The sequence below is a fragment of the Dendrobates tinctorius genome, unplaced genomic scaffold, assembly GCF_039654945.1.
Source record: "Dendrobates tinctorius isolate UK_male_01 unplaced genomic scaffold, ASM3965494v1 ptg000039l, whole genome shotgun sequence".
NCBI lineage: Eukaryota > Metazoa > Chordata > Amphibia > Anura > Dendrobatidae > Dendrobates > Dendrobates tinctorius.
In genome coordinates, this window is record NW_027361707.1 from 36,615,619 (window position 1) to 36,633,947 (window position 18,329).

General features: G+C 46.1%; 1 pseudogene; it reads left to right on the plus strand.

Moving 5' to 3' along the window:
- Positions 1–985: 985 nt before the first annotated feature.
- On the plus strand, positions 986–16,695 carry LOC141088506 (mediator of RNA polymerase II transcription subunit 28-like; annotated as a pseudogene).
- Positions 16,696–18,329: the final 1,634 nt, after the last annotated feature.

Here is an 18,329-nt window from a genome sequence, read left to right on the forward strand (position 1 = left end):
TGTGGTTTTGAGCACCGTGAGGGGTGCAGTTTTTAGAATGGTGTCACTTTTGGGTATTTTCTATCATATAGACCCCTCAAAGTGGCTTCATATGTGATGTGGTCCGTAAAAATAAAATGGTGTTGTAAAAAGGAGAAATCGCTGGTCAACTTTTAACCCTTATAACTTCCTAACAAAAAAAATTTGCTGCTCCCAAATTGTGCTGATGTAAAGTAAACACGTGGGAAATGTTACTTAGTAAGTTTTTTGTGTGCTGTGTCTCTGTGATTTAAGGGCATAAAAATTCAAAGTTGGAAAATTGTGAAATTTTCAAAATTTTTGCCAAATTTCCGTTTTTTTCACAAATAAATACAAGTTATATGAATGAAATTTTACCACTGACATGAAGTACAATATGTCACGAGAAAACAATGTCAGAATCACCGGGATCCATGGAAGCGTTCCAGAGTTATGGCCTCATAAAGGGACAGTGGTCAGAATTGTAAATATTGGCCGGTCATGAACGAGCAAACCACCCTTGGGGGTAAAAATATGGGGGAACCACAGAAGTTCGGATCTCCCCACTTCTCCCTATTGCTGCATTCCCTCTGGATCAGTCCGTCATTGTTACTGTCAGTGACATCTGTGATCTGTATGTCAGCCCTTCTCATGCACAGCACCATGGAACCAATGGTGCTATATAAATAATAATAATTCGTAAAAATACGATGTATGAAAATAGAAACTAATCCGCTCAGAAAGCAGCGGAACGAGATAAGAACCAAACCGCCAGGATTATGGGGTTTTTTGGTCGCTGCAACATCGGAAAGTGGCATCAATAAAAACCCCTGGGGGCAAAGAATAACCCTCAGCCCCCGAAAAATGAGAACTCTACAGGAAAATGGCGACGTGATATGTATCTTATCACAACTGTAGAATATAGACTCCAGTCTGGTTCTTTGACCCCTAAAAAAAAGGAAAGGAAAAAAAGTTCTGGCTGTTACATCTATGACTGTAGAGCAGTGACTGTCATCTTCTGCTCATGCGCACAAGTGCAGGCCGGGACGGTCCAGCCCTGTATCCATGACTCCCCACCAGTCTGAGCCGCTCGGGCCCTGCTCTCGTTTCCCTGTGCTATGGCGCCATCTGGTGGCTAGAAAAAAAACACGGCTGTAGCTGTTATTCCACGCTTTGCCGCTGTGTGGCGATTCCCAGCTCCGGACATACTTTGTTGTTGGGAAGCACATTCTCTTCCGAAAATAAAGCATTAAAAAAAATCAGTTACCAAATCAATGATGGCGGCGTAGGGCGCATGCCAGTAGTGGTTGTGCAGGAAGACGTCCGGTGACGTCAGTAGCCCTGTTCTGTTCTTCTGTCTCATGGCGTCTTCTCTCAGCGGGATGTTCTCCGGGCAGCCTCCCGGGCCCCGCCGCCCATGCAGCCTGGAGCAGGGCCTGGCCTGATGTCCACTCCTCCCGGGGCGAAGAACACCAACAGCACCCTGGTGGACGAGCTGGAGTCCTCGTTCGAGGTAGGAACGTGCAGACTGGAAACTGGGGCCGTCCGACTACAACTCCCAGCATTCCCTGATGACGTCAACATGCTGGGAGTTGTAGTTCCACAGCAGCTGCACAGTCTGCACTGCAGATGATGGAGGAGGGACAGGTGTATATTAGTAGTCTGCAGCCTCACTACAAGTCCCAGCATGCACACAGGACACTGGTGCTTCTCTCCCCCAGCTCTGGAGCACTGCAGCCCCCCCCCCCCAGCAGCTCTGGAGCACTGCAGCCCCCCCACAGCAGCTCTGGAGCACTGCAGCCCCCCCCCACCCCCAGCAGCTCTGGAGCACTGCAGCCCCCCCCCCCCCCCAGCAGCTCTGGAGCACTGCAGCCCCCCCCCCCCCCCCCCAGCAGCTCTGGAGCACTGCAGCCCCCCCCCCCCCCCCCCAGCAGCTCTGGAGCACTGCAGCGCGCCCCCCCCAGCTCTGGAGCACTGCAGCCGCCCCCCCCCCAAGCTCTGGAGCACTGCAGCCCCCCCCCAGCAGCTCTGGAGCACTGCAGCCCGCCCCCCCCCCCCAGCAGCTCTGGAGCACTGCAGCCCGCCCCCCCCCCCCCCCCAGCAGCTCTGGAGCACTGCAGACCCCCCCCCCCCCAGCAGCTCTGGAGCACTGCAGCCCCCCCCCCCCAGCAGCTCTGGAGCACTGCAGCCCCCCCCTGGCTCTGGAGCTGTATACCTAACATCTTGGTCTGAGGGAAGAGATGATTTGTATTTTGCCTCCTCTATGGCAGACCCCGCTGACTTCTGTAACGGCGGCTCCGGTGTATTACCGGGGAGTTAGATGGAGGGGTCTGCATGCCGCCATGTCGGGAACACCGGGGTCTATGCACCACAATAACCAGCATTCCCTCTGTTCTAAGGGTGTGCTCACATTTCGCTCTGTCACCGTTCCTTGTCCCTGTTGGGGCTTATGTCCGAACCTCCCCGAAAAACGGGTTTCGGACGCATGAGCTGACGGGGCCATAGACTATAATGGTGGTGACAGGGCGAGCGTGGGCTCTGACGTGCGTCATTTTCAGGTGTATGTGACTACTGGAGGCGGACGCTCGGACAGAGGAGACTGTGTCTAGTAGGTGTACACGCCCGAAAATGATGGACGTTCGAGCCCATGCTCGCTCTGTCAGCACCATTGTAGTCTATGGCCCTGTTGGCGAATATGTCCGAATCCTGTTTTGTGGGGGACGGTGAAGTAACCATCGACAGCGCCGCTGACCGGGGGGATAGACGCAATGTGAAGGCACCCTAAGGTATGTTCACACTGAGTGAAAAACAATAGGAAAACTTCCTATTCATTTCTATGGGAAATCCTCTGTGCTGTTCATATGATGAGGGTTTTCCTTTTACAGTAGCTGCTGTTTTCATTTCTATGTCATGAATTGATAGGACACATGAAGATTAGACACGTTGTAATACATCAGAGAAATCTGCTTCTTTCTTATTCTCAAAATCCCATTACTGAGACAGGAGAAGACAGTTCACTGTAGAGAGGAGGGGGGAGGAGCTCTGCCTTTAGCTCCTCCTCCCTCATCTACATAGAATCTTATCGGCACCAACTGTCTTCCGTCTCATTAATGTAACAATGAATTCCGATTTTAACCAAGAATTGATTATTTTTAAAGTGATCAGTCCAGGAGGAGAAGAAATCAGATTTCTCTGAAAACATAGTTGTTGGACTTGTTTCCACTCAAGAAAGTATTGTGTGAACGTGTCCTAATGGTTTCCAGTGGTTTGTTAGGGTGATGCTGGGTGCGGCCACACAGAGACTTTTTCCATCACACAAGTTGGCGCAGTCTGAGATCGGTTACTGACTTAGGATAAAAGCCAAACCAGAATCTGTTTGCTGACACATGTTTGGAAGGTGTAACTCCTCCTCAGTGCAAAGCATGAGATCTGATTTGGTGTATGAGAGGCATCTGACTTGGGTCTACGGGGTAACAATCTCCATGTTTAGAGTGACATGTCTAGAATGCCAGTGTAAGGAGACTTAAAGGCCATACAATGCTCCTGGGAGGTATGTCACTCTCCACAAAGAGAGATGCCACCCTTTAGACCTCAGTCAGAGGCCTCTCCATACAGCAAAATTAGATCTCATGCTTTGCACTGAGGAGGGGTAATATCTCAAAACACGTCTGCAAGTTGAGATTTTGGTTTGACTTTTATCCAAAGTCATATGGCAAGGCTCGTTAAAGGGTCGATAATTAATTTTAGGATCGCTACTTCCAGTAGATGGCGCTAGAGTTCAAGTCCTCTTACTCTCTGAAGAGACAATTTGCATATTTAATTTCCCAGAGGAGCATTGTATGGCCTATAAGCCTCCTTACCCTGGCATGTCGCTCTCCAGGAGGAGAAACAGGGCACTTACATGTAAGTGCAGCCAATTTACATCTATGGTGTCTAACCTGTTAGGAAATCACAACTCTCTGCATGTGAAGATCAGCTCTCCACCCTCCTGTCAAAATCATGGGCGGACATACCGCCGGTTCAACCTGTGCAACTGCACAGGGGCCCAGAGCCTCCAGGGGGCCCTGCCAGGCAGCTAATGAGGAGGGCAATTTGGCCGGTTTCTCCGGGCCCGAGGGGCAATGATATGATGGGGTGATGGGGAGAAGGCCGTGATGGGGAGAGGGCAATTATGGGATGGTGGGGAAAAATGAAATGATGATGGGGTGGTGGGGGAGAATGCAATGATGGTGGTGGAAAGGGCAATGAATGGGGGAGGTGGAGGTGGTGGAATGGGCAATGATGGGAGTGGTGGGGGAGAAAGCCAAAATAGTGGTGGGGGAAAAGAAAATGATGGAGGTGGTGAAGAGGGCAATGATGGCTTGGGGGAGAGGACAATAATGAGATGTGAGGGGAGGAGAACAATGAGGCGTGTGGGGGATTGGGATGGGAGGAAGGGGGACTTATAATTGCCTTAGGAACAGGGGGAGGTGGAGGAAGACATTATTATTATTACTTACTATGTCTAACACAGTCCCTAATTATATAGTGTACTCACTAATTCTGTATAACATCATCCTTAGTTACATAGTTTCCTCTTTTATTATGTATAACACCGTCCCTTATTACGTACCATCCTCTCTAGTTATATATGGTGCCGTCCCTTATTATATACCTTCCTCTGCTGTCTGCTGTTATGTACAGTGCTGTCTCTTACATAGTGTATTCTTGCCCTCTTTTATTACATAGTCCCCTCTCTTTTTAGATATAAAATGACTGCTGATCGAGGAGCCGGTGACCAGGCTACCAGTCCATCAGCAAATCCATTAGAAAAGAAGCTTTCCCATGCTCCATCAGCCATCATTGCATTATACAGCTAACAAGACAGGACGGTAAGTAATAAAAAACAGGGCTCTATATAATTCAAAATGCAAGGGACCGTACTGTACATAAACGAGAGGGCACACTGTAAGGGACAGCAATATACATAATAAAGGAGATTATGTAATATATATACATGTATGTGTGTGTGTGGCTATATACACACGTAGCTTTGACGCCATAAAAGGAGGGGGGCCCAGACACATTTCTTGCACAGGGGCCCCAAGCTGTCAGTGTCCGCCCCTGGTCAAGATCACACCTCACCACTTGTACGCTTGACCCACTCCCGTCCCACCTCATCCCTAACCTTGCCACAGTCTTCATCCCAACTCTAACACACCTCTTCAACCTTTCACTTACAAATGGTGTCTTTCCCTCTTAATGTGTACAAACTGTAAAGCGCTGCGTAATATGTTAGCGCTATATAAAAATAAAGATTATTATCCTTTAAACATGCCTCAATCACACCCATCCTCAAAAAGCCCTCCCTCGACCCATCCTCTGTGTCTAACTATCGCCCGATATCTCTTCTCCCTTATGCCTCAAAACTACTGGAACAGCATGTATATCTTGAACTGTCCTCCCACCTCTCCTCCTGTTCCCTATGTGATCGGTTACAATCTGGCTTCCGACCACATCACTCAACTGAAACTGCCCTAACTAAAGTCACCAAGGACCTACTAACCGCCAAGAGCAAGCGACACTACTCTGTCCTCCTTCTCCCGGACCTGTCTTTCTCCTTTGACACCGTGGACCACTCTCTCCTGCTACAAATTCTCTCATCTCTTGGCATCACAGGCTTGGCCCTATCCTCGATCTCATCATACCTAACAGACCGAACATTTAGTGTCTCCCTCTCACACACCACCTCCTCACCGCGCCTCCTGTCTGTTGGTGTTCAAGGCTCAGTTCTAGGACCCCTACTCTTCTCCATCTACACCTTCAGCCTGGGACAGCTCATAGAATCCCACGGTTTGCAGTATCACCTGTACGCCAATGACACGCAGATCTACCTATCTGGACCTGACCTGACCTCACCTCCTTACTGACCAAAATCCCACAATGTCTGTCTGCTGTTTCAGCCTTCTTTTCTGCTCGCTTTCTCAAAGTGAACATGGACAAAACAGAATTCATCATCTTTCCCCCATCTCACTCTACTCCTACACCAGACCTATCCATCATTGTCAATGGCTGCTCGCTTTCCCCAGTCCCGCATGCTCTGTGCCTTGGGGTCTTCCTCAACTCTGCCCTCTCTTTCAAACCACATATCTAAGCCCTTACCTCCTCATGCCGCCTCAAACTCAATTATTTCCCGGATCCGCGCATTCCTCAACCATGAAACCACAAAAACACTAGTGCATGCCCTTATCTCCTGCCTCGACTACTGCAACCCCCTACTCTCTGGCCTCCCCTCCAGCACTCTGGCACCACTCCAATCCATCCTGCACTCTGCTGCCCGACTAATCCACCTGTCTCCCCGTTATTCCCCAGCCTCCCCCCTATGCCAGGCCCTTCAATAGCTTCCTATTGCCCAGAGGCTCCAGTTCAAAACCCTAACCATAACATACAAAGCCACCCACAACCTGTCTCCCCCATACATCTGTCACATGGTCTCCCGGTACCTAATCGCACGCAACCTTCGATCATCTCAAGATCTCCTCCTCTACTCCCCCCGTATCTTTTTCCCACCACAACCACATACAAGACTTCTCCTGTGCTTCCCCCATACTCTGTAACGCTCTGCCGCAACACATCAGACTCTCACCAACAACGGAAACCTTCAAGAAGAACCTGAAGAACCACCTGTTCCGACACACAACCAGCACGACCTGCTCTACCCTCTCCTACTGTATCCTCACCCATCCCTGTAGACTGTGAGCCATCGCGGGCAGGGTCCCCTCTCCTTATGTACTTGTGTGTCCCTTGTCTTACAAATGTTTATTATACTTGTCTATATTTCTCATTTCACATGTAAAGTGCCTTGGAATAAATGGTGCTATATAAATGTATATTAATAATGTGTTAGGGCGTGCTGGGAGTTGTAGTTTTGTAACAGCTGGAAATCACTGAAATACGGAAGAAATTGTTAGTGTTTCCAGTACTCGGCGCATTGGGACAACGTCTGGTCTGTGCGCCCTGAGCTATACACAGCATCCCTTACTACAATGTTTCTACTTTAGGGGTGTTTCACCCCAATCCTTCCCTGACTGCCCGGCCGTGCATGGAGATCAGACATGTCCCGTCCTCTTCTGGGTGCTTGCAGGGCAGCCATGTTCCTGCCCACTGTCAGTTTCATGGTTTTCCGCAGCTTGTTGGAGATGGCAGCTGTCACTCAAACTTGCTCCACAGAGAAGGACTTCTAGTCGGGGCAACGCTGTAACATGGCCGCCTCAGAAATGGTATAATCCATTGTAGATGTAATTCGTTTTCCTCTCTATTACAGGCTTGCTTTGCTTCTCTCGTGAGCCAGGACTATGTGAACGGCACAGACCAGGAGGAGATCGGCACAGGTAACATACGCCGAGATGCTGAGTCTCTGTCGTTTATAGGGATTTTACTTCTTTTACCAAATTTATCCAAATAGCTCTCCATACAAACCAGGTGATGGCACCATGGCTCAGAGGTCGTTATTACTCATTATTACCTTTTTTGATGCTGCTTTGGCTTTTGTTGTCTAAATTACATAGTGGGGAAAAAAGTATTTAGTCAGCCACCAATTGTTCAAGTTCTCCCACTTAAAATGATGAGAGGCCTGTAATTGACATAATAGGTAGACCACAACTATGAGAGTCAAAATGAGAAAACAAATCCAGAAAATCACTTTGTCTGATTTGGCAAGAATTATTTTTCAAATTAAGGAGGAAAATAAGTATTTGGTCATCTAAAAACATGCAAGATTTCTGGCTCTCATAGACCTGTAACTTCTTCTTTAAGAGGCTCCTCTGTCCTCAACTCATTACCTGTAGTAATGGCACCTGTTTGAACTTATCAGTATAAAAGTCACCTGTCCACAACCTCAAACAGTCACACTCCAAACTCCACTATGGTGAAGACCAAAGAGCTGTCGAAGGACACCAGAAACACAATTGTAGCCCTGCACCAGGCTGGGAAGACTGAATCTGCAATAGGCAAGCAGCTTGGTGTGATGAAATTAACTGTGGGAGCAATAATAAGAAAATGGAAGTCATAAAAGACCACTGATGATCTCCCTCGATCTGGGGCTCCACGCAAGATGTCACACCATGGGGTCAAAATGATCACAAGAACGGTGAGCAAAAACCCAGAACCACAAGGGGGGACCTAGTGAATGACCTGCATAGAAATGGGACTGCCGTAACAAAGGCTACTTTCAGTAACGCACTATACCGCCAGGGACTGAGATCCTCCAGTGCCAGACGTGTCCCCCTGCTTAAGCCAGTACATGTCCGGGGCCGTCTGAAGTTTGTTAAAGAGCATTTGGTTTATCCAGAAGAGTATTGGGAGAATGTCATATGGTCTGATGAAACCAAAGTAGAACTGTTTGGTAGAAACAAAACTCGTCGTGTTTGGAGGAGACAGAATGCGGAGTTGCATACAAAGAACACCATACCTACTGTGAAGCATGGGGATGGCAACATCATGCTTTGGGGCTGTTTCTCTGCCAAGGGACCAGGACGACTGATCCGTGTACACGAAAGAATGAATGGGGCCCATGTATCGTGAGACTTTGAGTGCAAATCTCCTACCATCAGCAAGGGCATTGCAGATGAAACGTGGATGGGTCTTTCAGCATAATGATCCCAACACACACCACCAGGGCAACGAAGGTGTGGCTTCGTAAGAAGCACATGAAGGTCCTGGAGTGACCTAGTCAGTATCCAGGTCTCAACCTCATAGAAAACTTTTGGAGGGATTTGAAAGTCTGTGTTGCCAAGCAACAGGCCCAAAACATCACTGCTCTAGAGGAGATCTGCATGGAGGAATGGGCCAACATACCACCAACAGTGTCGCCAACCTTGTGAAGACTTACTGAAATCGTAATTGGATTTGTTTTCTCATTTTGACTCTCATAGTTGTGGTCTACCTATGATGTCAATTACAGGCCTCTCTCATCTTTTTAAGTGGGAGAACTTGCACAATTGGTGGCTGACTAAATACTTTTTTTCCCTCACTGTATGTGAAGAACTACAGATCCAATGATTCCTCTTCCACCACACAGACATTTATTATAGTTAAAAAGTAATTACTCACATAACACAGCTCCGGTACTGAAACTGTTCAGTCTGCTGCCCAGCTTGAGAAACACAATCCATTAAGAGACATGGAGGCTGAGGAGAGATGTGGGATCAGTGGAAATGAGAGGTTTATGATGTGTGACGGCCTGTACTCGATGGTGGGGAGATTACAGCGTACTGGACGTAATACAAGGAGGGAATAAATGCCAGGAGCGTGGAAATGTGACTGCATTTGTGAGAGAATTTAGATAAATCACCATAAACTCATGTGAGCTCCATTTATACTTTTTTTTTTTTTCTGAAAGTGTCCGTTATTCCAGATAGGCACAGAGACGTAGCAGACGGTCCCCTTACTGCTGAAATGTTTTGAAAGCGCTTTACTGCAAATGTCTGTCTACAGCCCCAGCCCAGGGGTCCATGCTGCGTCTGTTATGTGGTAGCACCAGTCTGAAACGTTCCCGGTCTTCTTCTCTCCTCCTCAGGTGTTGAACAGTGTATTCAGAAGTTCCTGGATGTGGCCAGACAAACAGAATGTTTCTTCCTACAGAAGAGATTACAGCTGTCTGTCCAGAAGCCGGAGCAGGTTATTAAGGAGGTGAATATCCTACTGTGAGGACCATGTCATCTCCTCACTACTCCTAAGGATGATGTCTCCATAGCAAACTGGCTTATCTCAAAGAGGTCTCCAGGACTTAAACCCCATACACATTTGATTAATGTCAGCTGAGCCCACTGATATCTCCAGGATTGTCCCACAGTCTGTGTCTGGAATTCCTCTGACAGTTTGTTGGGGGGGCATAATGAAATGGAAGGTCTGATTTTTGGCCTGCCGATCGCATTGTCTCCCTGAGATAATCTGCAGCCAGACGTGCCAGGCGATGGCTCCCTCATAGAAAACGCGGGACGCGCGCCTCTTGTGTATGAGAGAGGCGGCTGGAATGTCTGCCATCTGAATGATTGCTCAAAAAGAGACTGTTGGCGCTGAAGACTGTTCCAACCATGAACAGGCGCTTGGTGCACCATTGGTGTGGCCAAACAGTTCAGTGCACCTTTTCACATACTTGTTTTCACTTTTATCAGCGCCCTTTTACTGACTTTATAAAGCCAGAGCTGTCAATCAAAATAGAGGGGGTGAAGATGGGGGGAAAACAAGCAGGTGGGAAACTGCACGGGACTGTTTGCCACATCAGAATAGTCATTCTCTGCTGACAGATTCCCTTTAAACATTCATGACCTGTCCTTAGGGCCCGTACTGATTAGTGCTATGAAAGGGCCAAAGCTGCAGCCCCATTCACCGCCACACTTGTATGTACAGGGCTGCAATAAGGGAGTTGTGCCACTAAGTCTGAGTTCACACGTGGCGTTTTTTTCGCGTTTCCGCGGCGGTTTTAACCGCTCGATTTTGCCGCGAAAACGCGAAAAATAAGCATCCCATGCATTCCTATGGGATTCCGCAATGCTGTACTAATGCTGCGGTTTTTACCGCGGCGGAATCGCTTCGTGGTAAAAACCGCAGCATGCTCATTAATTTGCGGAATCGCGGCGATCCCGCACCCATAGGAATGCATTGTTCCGTTTACTTTCCGCATGTGGCTGTGCACACCATGCGGAAAGTAAGCAGAGCATTTGCGGATGGTACCCACGGTCCAGAGGAGAGGAGACTGTCCTGTAAAAAATAGAATTTAAAAATAAAAAATATTGTTATTCTTACCTTCCGGCGTCCCGCGCAGTCTTCCCGCTTCTCTTCACGCTCTCGTTCCCAGTAATCCTTTGCGAAAATGCCCACGATGGCGTCCGCTCTCGCGGGATCGCGAAGTCTCGCGGTCATTCGCGCGACGTCATCGCGAATTACCGCGAGACGTCACGATCCCGCGAGAACTGACGTCATCGTGGGCATTTTCGCAAAGGATTACTGGGAACGGATGCGCGGGACGTCGGAGGGTAAGAATAACACCATTTTTTATTTTTTTTTTTACATTTTATCTTTTACTACTGATGCTGCATAGGCGGCCTCAGTAGTAAAAAGTTGGTCACACTTGTCAAACACTGTTTGATGAGTGTGCCCAACCTGTCAATCAGTTCTCCAAGCGATGCTACAGATCGCTTGGAGAACGCTAGCACTTTGCAAGCTAATTACGCTTGCAAAATGCTAGTTTTTCCGCGGGAAAATCGCGGGAATTTAAAATGCGATTTTCCCGTGGACTGGAATTCCGGAATTCTCGCGGTAATTTCCACAAGAGTTCCGGTACGTGTGCACTTAGCCTTACAGGCATAACACGCTATATAAGACATGTGCGGCCCCATCCAGCCCTGCCCAAGAAATAAAACCGTATATCACTTTACCTGGAGGGTTATCTATCTACCTGTGTACCCTAACAGACCTTACTGTAAGACAACATGGTCGCTCAGGTGGCAATAGTATCCATTGTAAGGCTGATGGAGCGCTGTGGGGGAACTAAAGGTTATGTCCACACTTTGCATGTTTGTGGCTGATGTCCCGTGTGGATTTGCATGTGGAAATCCAGAACGTAATACAGTACCAGCTAACTGACATGATAAATCTCATTTATACAGTTAGGTCCATATATATTTGGACAGAGACAACATTTTTCTAATTTTGGTTCTAGACATTACCACAATGAATTTTAAACAAAACAATTCAGATGCAGTTGAAGTTCAGACTTTCAGCTTTCATTTGAGGGTATCCACATTAAAATTGGATGAAGGGTTTAGGAGTTTCAGCTCCTTAACATGTGCCACCCTGTTTTTAAAGGGACCAAAAGTAATTGGACAGATTAAATAATTGTAAATAAAATGTTCATTTCTAGTACTTGGTTGAAAACGCTTTGTTGGCAATGACTGCCTGAAGTCTTGAACTCATGGACATCACCAGACGCTGTGTTTCCTCCTCTTTGATGCTCTGCCAGGCCTTCACTGCGGTGGTTTTCAGTTGCTGTTTGTTTGTGGGCCTTTCTGTCTGAAGTTTAGTCTTTAATAAGTGAAATGCATGCTCAATTGGGTTGAGATCAGGTGACTGACTTGGACATTCAAGAATATTCCACTTCTTTGCTTTAATAAACTCCTGGGTTGCTTTGGCTTTATGTTTTGGGTCATTGTCCATCTGTAGTATGAAACGACGACCAATCAGTTTGGCTGCATTTGGCTGGATCTGAGCACACAGTATGGCTCTGAATACCTCAGAATTCATTCGGCTGCTTCTGTCCTGTGTCACATCATCAATAAACACTAGTGACCCAGTGCCACTGGCAGCCATGCATGCCCAAGCCATCACACTGCCTCCGCCGTGTTTTACAGATGATGTGGTATGCTTTGGATCATGAGCTGTACCACGCCTTCGCCATACTTTTCTCTTTCCATCATTCTGGTAGAGGTTGATCTTGGTTTCATCTATCCAAAGAATGTTCTTCCAGAACTGTGCTGGCTTTTTTAGATGTTTTTTAGCAAAGTCCAGTCTAGCCTTTTTATCCTTGATGCTTATGAGTGGCTTGCACCGTGCAGTGAACCCTCTGTATTTACTTTCATGCAGTCTTCTCTTTATGGTAGATTTGGATATTGATACGCCTACCTCCTGGAGAGTGTTGGTCACTTGGTTGGCCGTTGTGAAGGGGTTTCTCTTCACTATAGAGACTATTCTGCGATCATCCACCACTGTTGTCTTCCGTGGGCACCCAGGTCTTTTTGCTTTGATGAGTTCACCAGTGCTTTCTTTCTTTCTCAGGATGTACCAAACTGTAGATTTTGCCACTCCTAATGTTGTAGCAATTTCTCGGATGGGTTTTTTCTGTTTTTGCAGCTTAAGGATGGCTTGTTTCACCTGCATGGAGAGCTCCTTTGACGCATGTTTCCTTCACAGCAAAACATCCTAAATGCAAGCACCACACCTCAAATCAACTCCAGGCCTTTTATCTGCTTAATTGAGAATGACATAATGAAGGGATTGCCCACAAATGTCCATGAAATAGCCTTGGAGTCAATTGTCCAATTACTTTTGGTCCCTTTAAAAACAGGGTGGCACATGTTAAGGAGCTGAAACTCCTAAACCCTTCATCCAATTTTAATGTGGATACCCTCAAATGAAAGCTGAAAGTCTGAACTTCAACTGCAACTGAATTGTTTTGTTTAAAATTCATTGTGGTAATGTCTAGAACCAAAATTGGAAAAATGTTGTCTCTGTCCAAATATATATGGACCAAACTGTACGTTGCTGATCATTTTTGTGCAGAAATTGACGCGTTAATCCGTGTTGTGGAATTGTAGATTTCACTTTCTGCAACGCATAGTCTGAAATCTTTTTCAATTTCTCAGCAAAACAGCTCATGTTACATACTGATAAGATGCAGAAGAATCAAATGCAAATCTGCTATTCATGGAGATATCCTACAGGGATTGTCCAGAAGGATTAGAAAACCATGGCTGCTTTATTCCAGAAACAGCTGTCCACGTTAATTTCCACGAAGCTGAGCTGCAGTACCAGACATTCCTGGCTGACAGATATGACACTTTCTAGAAGAAAGTAGTCATGTATTTTAGATCCTAGAAAACCCCTTTAAATATAACCATAGTAGACATCAGGGCTATGGAGTTGGTAAGCCAAACCTGCGACTCTGACTCCTCAATTTCCCTTACACCGACTCCGACTCCTCAATTTCCCTTACACCGACTCCACGACTCCGACTCCCACATATATTGCTTATATTTAAGTGAAAAATTTATTGTAGTACAATGTGAACATCAGACATTTAATCATTTCTATGATCCAATAATCAAGATATTTAGAACATAATATTTATTGGAATACAACTTTAGAACACAAAAAACTGTAATAAATTGTAAATATGTAATACACTGTATACATGTACATGTATACGGTACAGACCAACGTTTGGACACACCACCTCATTCAGAGTTTTCTTTTCATGACTATGAAAATTGTAGATTCATTCTGAAGGCATCAAAACAATGAATTAACACATGTGGAATTATATAAAGTGTGAAAGAACTGAAAATATGTCTTATATTCTAGATTCTTCAAAGTAGCCACCTTTTGCTTTGATTACTGCTTTGCACACTCTTGGCATTCTCTTGATGAGCTTCAAGTGGTAGTCACCAGAAATGGTCTTCCAACAGTCTTGAAGGAGTTCCCAGAGATGCTTAGCACTTGTAGGCCCGTTTTCCTTCACTCACCCCAAACCATCTCGATTGGGTTCAGGTCTGGTGACTGTGGAGGCCAGGTCATCTGGCGTAGCACCCCATCACTCTCCTTCTTGGTCAAATAGCCCTTACACAGCCTGGAGGTGTGTTTGAGGCCGTTGTCCTGTTGAAAAATAAATGATGGTCCAACTAAACACAAACTGGATGGAATAGCATGCCGCTGCAAGATGCTGTGGTAGCCATGCTGGTTCAGTATGCCTTCAATTTTGAATAAATCCCCAAGAGTGTCACCAGCAAAGCACCATCACACCTCCTCCTCCATGCTTCACGGTGGGAACCAGGCATGTAGAGTCCATCCGTTCACCTTTTCTGCGTCGCACAAAGACACGGTGGTTGGAACCAAAGATCTCAAATTTGGACTCATCAGACCAAAGCACAGATTTCCACTGGTCTAATGTCCATTCCTTGTGTTCTCTAGCCCAAACAAGTCTCTTCTGCTTGTTGCCTGTCCTTAGCAGTGGTTTCCTAGCAGCTATTTTACCATGAAGGCCTGCTGCACAAAGTCTCCTCTTAACAATTGTTGTAGAGATGTGTCTGCTGCTAGAACTCTGTGTGGCATTGACCTGGTCTCTAATCTGAGCTGCTGTTAACCTGCGATTTCTGAGGCTGGTGACTCGGATGAACTTATCCTCCGCAGCAGGGGTGACTCTTGGTCTTCCTTTCCTCATGTGAGCCAATTTCTTTGTAGCGCTTAATGGTTTTTGCCAATGCACTTGGGGACACTTTCAAAGTTTTCCCAATTTTTCGGACTGGCTAACCTTCATTTCTTAAAGTAATGATGGCCACTCCTTTTTCTTTACTTAGCTGCTTTTTTCTTGCCATAATACAAATTCTAGCAGTCTATTCAGTAGGACTATCAGCTGTGTATCCACCAGACTTCTGCACAACACAACTGATGGTCCCAACCTCATTTATAAGGCAAGAAATCCAACTTCTTAAACCTGACAGGGCACACCTGGGAAGTGAAAACCTTTTCCAGTAACTACCTCTTGTAGCTCATCAAGAGAATGCCAAGAGTGTGCAAAGCAGAAATCAAAGCAAAAGGTGGCTACTTTGAAGAACCTAGAAAATAAGACATACAGTATTTTCAGTAGTTTCACACTCTTTTGTTAATTATATAATTCCACATGTGTTAATTCATAGTTTTGATGCCTTCAGAGTGAATCTACAATTTTCATAGTCATGAAAATAAAGAAAACGCTTTGATTGAGAAGGTGTGTCCAAACTTTTGGCCTGTACTGTGTGTGTGTGTGTGTATATAATATAAACACACACACTATGACTTATCTCGGCTAAGAGAAACCCTAGACCCTCAGGCTTCATTCACACTATGGGCGTAGCCAGAATCAAACCTAGGGGGGGAGGCAGAATCTCATACTGTTCCGCAGAATTTCATACTGCACACCTCAGCTGCTGCAGAACCTCATACTTCACACCCCTACACTTGAAAATAAAGCCTGCATCTTAAGAAGATGTGGTGATGAATGCAGTCTATTTATTCCAACTATCAGTTGATGTTACTGAAGACGAGCAATGCCTGTCCTGGGCGTCCTTTTGGGCAGCTATGAGATGTACCTGACTGGTGCTAAAAAAAGGAGTGTTAGTCTGTGTGCTATCCAGCGTTCATTCTTTTTGGTACAGATGTGATATGGATAAATGGATATATAGAGCAGATTTCTAATCTACTTTTGCTATTGAAAACATTATCTATGAGCTCGTGATGCGGTTTTTTTAAAAAGCTGATCTGCTTTTGCAACTGAAAAACGTATCCTCAAAAAACGCTGGAAAAACGCTGTGTGTGAATGTAGCCTTAGATCAGGAATAGAACAGCCATTTATAGGACATTTCATAACTTTCCCAAATTCCTATGAAAAAATATTCTGCATTGAACTACTGTACCCAATTTATTATATATTGTCGGAGTCGGTCCATTTTATACCGACTCCAACAAAATGAGCACCGACCACGACTCCGACTCCACAGCCCTGGCAGACATAACAGCAAACCTCCTCCTGCCAGGAAGCATTGTTTGCTGTTTGCCATCATCAAACCCTTGCTACAATATAAATTGCCTTTTTTTTTTTCTACATTTGCTCCTGATAGGATGTGACAGAACTGAGGAGCGAGCTGCAGAGGAAGGAAGCGCTCATTCAGAAGCACCTGGCTAAGCTACGGAGCTGGCAGCAAGGCCTAGAGGAGATTAATGGTCCGCCTAAGAAGCCAAGCGAAATGCCACAAGGGCCTCTGGCATTCCTGGAGCAAGCCTCTGCCAATATCCCTGCGCCAATGAAGCGGACGTGACCTGAAGGACAAATTGTAAAGAATATTTTTGTTTGTTTTTTTTTATACTATATTTTGGAAAGGGGAGTCAATTAAAAAATGCTTCTATAAACTGGTGTATTTCAGTGTTTCTTAATGTTTCCAAGTGTCAGATTCAAAAAAGCTAAAATACTCTGTCCTGCGCAGTAAGTGTCACATGTATGACGGGCAGAGAACTGAGGTGGTGCAAAAATAATAGAAGTGTCCATCTGAGTACATGATAGAGAAAGGAAAGCGTACCTTGCGCAGATCGTAGTAAGAAAAAACAGAGTTTGGGTTGTTTTTTACCTGAGCCTGTTGTGTCAGAGCAGGCACAGCGCTGAGGAATAATGAGGCGATTCTGATTTTCTGTTGCTCCACCTGCTGGACTCTGACATCCAGGCAGAAATCCAAGGAAGGGAGAAAAATCGGGGTTTGGTTCAGTGCTGCCATGGATGATGAGGTGATGTACCACTGGGGTCATTGTATAAAAGCTTTCATCGTTGCTTCGTGTTTCGGAGACGGTCTAGCCCCTTCATCAGGCTGGACTATATACACGATGAATACCCATGATTTTATACGCTCCTATAGAACATATATCAAATGAATCCAACTTGTGATCTGTTGGCAAATTAGCTGACACCCAGACCAGAGGGTGCTACCGTTGAAATAGAAAGAACGGTCTTAGTTGCAACAGATCCTTATAATTGTCCATCTGGAAATGAGAGAACACAATTTCTGCATTAGAATCCAGGCTTGTGCTCACAGGCTCTGAGTTGTGCAAAGCTGCCGCACATCTGCCTGGTCCTTAACCCCTTTCCGACATTGGGCATAATAATACGCCAATGTCAGACAACCTCCTTTTGATGTGAGCCCACTTCTTTTCCAGCACATCAGCTGTTTTGAACAGCTGACATGTGCCCAGAACAGCCGTGGTTGGAATCGCGATCCACCCTCGGCTATTAACCCGTTAAATGCCACTGTCAAACTCTTGACAGCGGCATTTAACACGCACTTTCGGCAAGCGAGCCGGAAATCCGCCTATCGGTGACCCCCGTCACGTGATTGCGGGTCACCGATGGGTTGGCATAACTACCATAGGTCTCCGGTAGATATCTATGATTGTCACTGCCGTATTGCTATGAGCGCTGCCCTTAGAGAAAGCTGGCCACCCCGGCGAAATGCACGTCAGTGACTTCATCCCAAGTAGAATATTATCTCAGACTAATGAAGGCACTATTCGTATATCCACCGCCACGCTACTCCCCGTCAGATCTCTGATTGAGACACGGGTAATGAGATTTAGGGACTGGCGGGCTGATATCAATCCTCACATGGTCTCCTGACACGAGACATGAAGAAGAGCGATCTTAATTGCAGCGCAGACGATCCCCGTAGTTAACACCGACAGGTGGATCGGGGATCACCGGCATTCATACTTACTACACTATTGGCAGACGGCGGCACAATTGCCTATCTTCTTTAGTTTGCAGTTGTGCAACTAGCAGAGTGGTTTGAGTTGCAGTGCCGATGATACCCCCAGCCGACACCGATGTACTTCTCTGCCCACAGCTTTACAGTGCCACAATTATGTATCTGCAGGTAATACATAATAATAATTATCCAAGTGCTGCATAATACAAGCCTCTGAATTTAATACAATAACGGGAACGTTTAGGGTGTGACATCAATGATGGCAATCCAACATCAAGCCATTGGATCTTCTTA